Raw genomic sequence first — 7,208 nt, forward strand, 5'->3', positions numbered from 1 at the left:
ATGTACCACACCTGACCCTGAGCCTACGTTACAAGCCAAGAAAGTCCTATAGTGATCCTAGAGTCTAAAATGGGGCATGTAAGCAGTGAAAATAAGGGCAAGCCTATGGTATTGAGCACTAACTGTACTTGAAGTTGTTTCTGAGAGTGAGTGTTGAATGAATCCTTGTACTCAAAGTCATAAGTCATTGTGTGAAAGAAAAGGGATTTCGTTTGAAGTAACGACACTAGTTGCATTTTTGGAAAGTTGGTACTTTGGTGATAGTAATATAGTGTATGTTGTGTGTTAGTTGGTCGATCGTTGTCATGGTTTTATCCGCATGAATTAGCTTGCCTAGTCTAAGAGAAAAAATTTTGCACCCGGAAAGTGAGTGGGATAGAGATCCATATGATTGCTTGTGCTTGAAATGCTTGCTTCAATACAAGTGTCGTTTAGAGTCTTAGTGTGTCACTTGAGGACAAACAACGAATTTGAGTTGAGGGTGTTGATATACCATGAGTTTACGGTATTTCTAATACATTTCACATACAAGTTGTGTGTGTCTAGGGTTCTATTTGTATTAGTTTTCATGTGTTTTTATCGTATTTTGCAGAAAAGATGTTCAGGCGCGGAATTAAAGAGACATCTGACAGAATTGCAGAAAATGGCATAGGCATCTACGGAGGGCATCTACGAATCGTAGATCCATTGACGCTCCGTAGATGGTAGTCCTACATCAGCAGCCAAGGCATGTAAGGCAAATCAGGGAAATCTGACTGAGTGTGGAACCACGGTGCCCATTGACGGTTCGTAGATTGATACTGCTAGGGTTCCAGTACCTGATTTTTGAAGATTCAAAGTGTGGAGCTACGGAAGGGGATTGACGGACCATAGATCGATCTACGGTCCGTACTGCAGTTCTGTCGTTTGCTTCAGAGAAGCTGATTTTTGGAAGTTTAAGTATATTCTAAGTCTTGGCTGACGGAAGGGACTCACAGACCACAGATCCATTAACAGTCCGTGAGTTAATCTCATGGAATGAATACGCGTGCCTGTAACAAACTATCCTTATTTTGTTTTCCTTTTTATTTAGGACTTGTTTTCTATAAATAGGGCATGTAAACCTCGTTTTTGGGGGTTAGACATAATTATTCTATTCTAGTTCTTGACATGGGAGATTAACTTGCAACTTTAGCAATTATTAATTTCCTTAGATGGTTTTGAAGATTTTGGAGTTGCTATTCCAGTTGAATTTCTGGGTTTATTACTCTTGTTACGTAAGTTTATAATTCTTCCATCGAAAACAATGAATTGTAGTCATATGATTATGGGTAACTAAACTCCACAACTAGGGTTGTGGGAACCATGAGCAATTAACAAAGTATGAATAGTAAATAAGCAATTCTTGAATAGTGTGGTGCATGCATTGATAATTCTTTCATTTAGAAGTCTTTTTAGCGGTTGCAAACGTTAGAACTCGCCTTGTTGCTACTTGCCGAACCAAGTAGGTAATCAACAAGAAAATAATTATCAACATAGATTTAGTGTGATACTATCTAATAGGCTAGTGTCGATTGGTGCGAAGTAATAAGTAAGCCAAACATCTATTATGTTGTCTAATATGAGGTAGAGGTAAGGGTTAGTAAAGTACACACATAGCCGGACCAAGTGCGTAGTGAAATTATCTAGATGCCGGACCAAGGATTTAGAGATACCTAACTTATCACTTTGCATGTAATACACTAAGAAAGGATTGCTATTAATAGGATTACTGTGTTGTGAGCTTGTGGGGAACACGGATACCCTAGTTATTTCACTCATCTTTATAACAACCCAAAACTGACTTTTGATTACTGATTATTTATTGAATTCTTATAATTTGTTCTACAAAACCCCCCTTTTTATTACTTGTTTCTGAATGTAATTTGACTAATTGAATCTAATTGTTGGTTAAGTAAAGTCTAAGCTATTTTCCTCGTGGGAACGACCCCAACCTACAAGTTGGGGTCTTTACTTGATAATGATCGCTTATGCTTCTTTAGAGAGGTGTAATTTAAGCATGTCAATGTCAAAGTTAAAATCTTCAAAACGAACTTAAGAAATCAACAATTGCTAGAGTTGCAAGTTAATTCCCAAACCCAAAAAGTAGAACTAAAATAATAGTGTCTAACCCCCAAAAACGAGGTTTACATGCCCTATATATAGAAAAACATGTCCCAAATAAAAGGAAACGAAATAAGGAAATAAAGTTTCTGGACGTGGTTTCGATCTACGACACTGACCTACAGACCGTTGACTGACCTATGGTCCATAGGTCCATTCAGTGGTTTGGAACTTAGGCAATTTTCCAAAATTCAAAATCTCCAACTCTGAGTAATAATCGATGGATCAGCAGGACAAACCGTGGTTCATTACATTGTCTGTGGATCCTCCTCCGTAGCTCCATACTTAGACTTTAAAAATTAAATACTGGAACCCCTTCTTTGAATTATTTGACGGAACTGCAGGACATCACATAGGTCGACCTACGTCCGTTGTTTGTAACTGTGGTTCAACACTTGGCCCACTTCAAGCCCTGCCTGTCCATCTACGCCTACCACCTACGGAACTTGACTGGACCTACAGTCCATAGGCCACGTCCCTATATGCCCTTTTCTGCACAATTCTTTAGTTGTGTCTCTTCAGTTCCACGTCCAAACTTATTTCTTGCAAACATGATAAAAACACATTAATACCCATACAAAATGGCCCTAGACACACACAACTCTTAAGTAAAATGATTTTAAAATATCGTAAACTCATGGTATATCAACACCCTTAACTTAAATTTGTTGTTTGCCCTCAAGTGACGCATTAAGACTCTAAACGACTCTTGTATAGAAACAACCATTCAAGAACAAGAAATAACATGGCTTTGTATCTTGACACCCTTGTCGAGTGCAAATTTTTTCTCTTAGACTCAACAAGCTAACTCATGTGGATCAAGATATGACAAAGATCGACCAATAGACGCACAACATACATTGTTTTACTATCACCAAGGTACCAACTCTCCGACAATGTATCTAGTGCCCTTACTTCAAACGAAATCCCTTTTTCACACTATGAATATATTCATAGATTTTGATTACAAGGATTTATTCAACACTCATGCTAAGAAGTAACTTCAAGTACATTTAGTGCTCAATGCCATAGGCTTGTCCTTATTTTCACTGCTTAGACTCTCTAAACTAATTTCTTGGATCACTATAGGACTTTCTTGGCTTGTAATGTAGGCTCAGGGTCATGTGTTGTACATTTGTGTACTTTTTAGTAACTTTCTTCCCTCCTTAACATTATATTAGGATTTTTACCTCTTTTTGCCCTATTTTTGACATCCTACCTTTTTACCTTCTTTCCCTTGATTATTTTCAACCATAGACGTGACTTTTGACTTTGTAGCTCTTTATTTTTAACTTTTTTCTTTCTTTTTTTTTTCAACACTTTTATTCATCATCTTTTGATTCTTTGGCACAAAGTAACATCCTCTTCTAAATTTTATTTTTCTCTTTTCAACTCCAAACTCTTTTCATACCCATTATTCTTTCACTTTCCCCTTTCGTAGCCACCCTCAACATATGGATTTTTCATTAGTTGAGGTGCACAATATCCAATGTCGGACAATGGCAAGGATTGAGGTCATTTTTGCATTAGCCACCCTCAACTTAGGCTTTTGGCCTATGTCAAGGTGCACATGTCCAAGGAGGGACCGGAGCCAAAACACGACATAACGGGAAGGTGAGTTAAGGGTTAAGAAATAAATGGTCTATTTCAGGCTCAAAGCATTTGGATCCACATGAACATTTATTTCATTTGGTTAGATTCTTTTAGGCAATTAGGGACTTATTAGAACAAGGGCCTATGATCACTTCCTAGCCTCTACCGTAGATTATGTTAGCAGGACTAACCGGGCATGTTCTAGATTAGCACAATCCTCTCTGAACATTTCAACTCATCTCACTCACTCTTGGCATATTGTTACTTTATCAGATTATCAGTTACCCAGTTCAAGTTTAGCTTAAGTCATGAGGTCAAGTTGGTTCATTATCATGTGATATTAAGAGCAAATACATTCAACTATTTCTAGCCTACAAATTTTAGCACATATCACAAACTTTGGACGGGTATCATTTTTCATTCTTGATTATGCCATCATGTTTCATTCTTTCTCATGCTTCTACACATATAATCCAAACACATGCCGGTTAAACATAAATTTAAAACAGTCTCTTGGGGGAAAAGAACATAGGGAAGAAAACCCCAAGAGAGGATTATTAGTTGGGTTACTCAGACTTCACCCTACCACTCCCAATCTGTTTACCCCACCCCCAACTAAAATAGAGTGAAATTGTCCCCAATGTAGAAAAAGTAAAGAATAGAGGATCAGGTGAAGAAATCTGTGGCGCATAGCGCTGAGGACCTATCAACAAGCATATGGGTCCAGTTTCTCGGAGCCCGCTGGATCAACATTTGGGTCACCCTTAGTAGTACTCGCATCAACTGTCACAGGACAATCAGTAGTGCTGTCATCCACTCTTACCGCACCATCAGCAGTGCTCACCTCATCTCTCGCAACAGCTATAGCCTCAGTGGTGGGCATAGAAATCGAGGCTCCAAGAATACCCTCACGAACCCTCTGATGGCACAATTCCTCATCCACAATGGATGCTTTCCTAGTCTACTCTGTGTGATGGCACTCCCGCTTCTTTGCTCGTACATCATCATTAGCATAAGAAGTGTGACTAGAGCAGGGCCTAGTCCCATGAGCACGGGTGGACTCGGTTTGTGCTAAGTTCTTTCCGAATAAGGCATCTACCACCGTATCATCAGCCAGTATAGTAGGAGTGGACTCTAGTTCATCTGTAGGCGGAACAAGGATTTTATCAATATCGGCCCGAAGACTATCCAAGTCATTCCTGAGGGAAGAGATATTAGTGGTGGGGGCTGGTCGCTCGAGGACTGTCAACTTGACGGCGTACAGGCACTTATTAATGGCCTAGAACTTCAGGTCCATCACGTGCTCTATCCTCCACTCTATCCTGGCCTCGAACATTGAGATAGACCACTACATCCAAGGCTTCACATGCTAAAGCAGGTTCGCGATCTATACCTCTAATTTTTTAACACGAGCAATGGGCACGACTGCATATCCTGATGAAGGGGTGGCTCTGGATGAGTTAGGAGCCTGACTGGCAGCCTAAGATGGGGAGGTCGGGCCATTTTCAGTAGTGGCTAGAGGGGTGGGGTATGCACCCTGCGTTTGATCCACATCAGCAACTAAGTCTGCTCCCAATGGAGGTACATCGACCTGCAACTCTCTGCGTGGTGCCGTCACATTTGCCTCTTCCTAAATCAGGCGTATATCTAGGGTCTTAGTTGCATGGATCAACTTATCACAATGCCAGACCGACATTCCAGAATCGTTGCATAACTGAAAGATGAGGCAAGGAAAAGTTTTAGTGGTGGACGCCTTGAAGGCCCTCTTGTGAATCGCCGCAATCAGCATGCGGGCAAAGTCTAAATCAAACCCAACTACTAAAGTTAAAACCATCAAAACATAGTCCCAAGTAATTACATCGTCTTCTCCGTCTGTAGCAATATAACTCACCAGCCAGTGTAACATGGTGTCCCTTTTCTCTGCACTCCGTTGGAACTCCCCGCTCTGCACGATGTCCCATCTATAGTCAAAATCGGCGGTGTTGAGTGCCCATGTGCGGGTAGGGCCATAGAGGAACCGACTTATGGTAGTCTAAAATATATCCACAGAAAACCCTTGTACTAGTGTAGCCGTGAGTGGTGCCTAGGCTCTAGGCTAGGCATATTAGTAAATAGAGCATCGGAAAGTGGCTACATAGGAAGCATATAACTCTCTCACGATGTCCTCGCCATATGTTCCTTGTTCCCGGGCCATCCACTCATAATTATGTTGTTGGAAGATCCGGTGGATATCGGGCATGATATGCAAGCTACCTGTGAGTGCCTTGCGCTCCTCTATAATCGTCAAGGCCATCATATTCTTCTCAGTCATTATACTGGCATCCCTGTATATCTGTCACTGACCATCTACACACCACTTTTTGGCTCCTCCGTAATCGGGGTAGGGTCGGTGTTCGGTGGCACTGGAATATCCCCCGCACTAGTCGCGTCATTAGCTGAGGTGACCCTACCATGTGAACTTGTGCCGGTTGAGGAGCCAGAAGCAGACCCAGAAGTAGAGGCTGACTTAGAGCCGGAAGCAGACCTAGCTGTTGATCCAATTAGTGTATCCTCCTCCTCAGACTGGGAGGCAGTGACTACGTCGGGAACCACATGCTTGGATAGATTCTCAGGTAGTCCGAGGTGCTATGGGGGATGTCCTTCCAGTGGGGGGGACATATGCGGCGTCATTCTCCGCATCAGTATCTTCATCAATTAGCCGACGGGTTGGTGCTTTTGATTTGAACCTGCCCTTTGCAGCGACGGCCGGATCTTTCTTTCGAGCTATTGTACCTGTGGATGCATAAGCAGTACCAAAATAAACTAATAACACACTCGAAAAAATTTAAGAACAAAGAATGAACCAAAAAAAAGACTGAAAATATTTTTGGTCAGTAGGTAAATTGCTAACCTACGGTGGGTACTTACAGTCCGTGGATGGATCCATGGTCCGTATGTCCCCTCCGTAGATCAGAGTATCCAATAGAGGGGTCTCTGATGTGAACCACGGATGTGCAGAATACCGTAGTCCACTTCTGTGGTTCAACATTTAGCATTTATTGGTTGTGTGCAGACCCACGGACATGATCTATGGTCAGTAGATTGACCTACGGTCCGAAGACGGGGTCTCGTGGGTCAAGTCTGTGCCATGTATGAGACATGCCTCTTGTTGACACCATTTTCTGACAATTTCAACATTCATCCTAAGTCTAATCATGTATTTCAACACAATTTATGATTGTTCGACATCTTTAGGGTTCCGATTTCTCAACCTTTAACATGTAGTGCATACAAAACTATTAACCCTAAGTCGAAACTTGCATTCAGACTCTTTTTCTATGATTTAAATTATTATAGAGACAACACAATCACATTCTATCGTCCCTAAGGTGTTTCAAACTTTAGTTTAATATGCAATTTCATAAAAACAACAACTCAAGGTCAAGATCCACTTCATGACTTAATATTTTGAACAATGAATATCAAAATTCAAA

Source organism: Solanum stenotomum, chromosome 1, assembly GCF_019186545.1.
Source record: "Solanum stenotomum isolate F172 chromosome 1, ASM1918654v1, whole genome shotgun sequence".
NCBI lineage: Eukaryota > Viridiplantae > Streptophyta > Magnoliopsida > Solanales > Solanaceae > Solanum > Solanum stenotomum.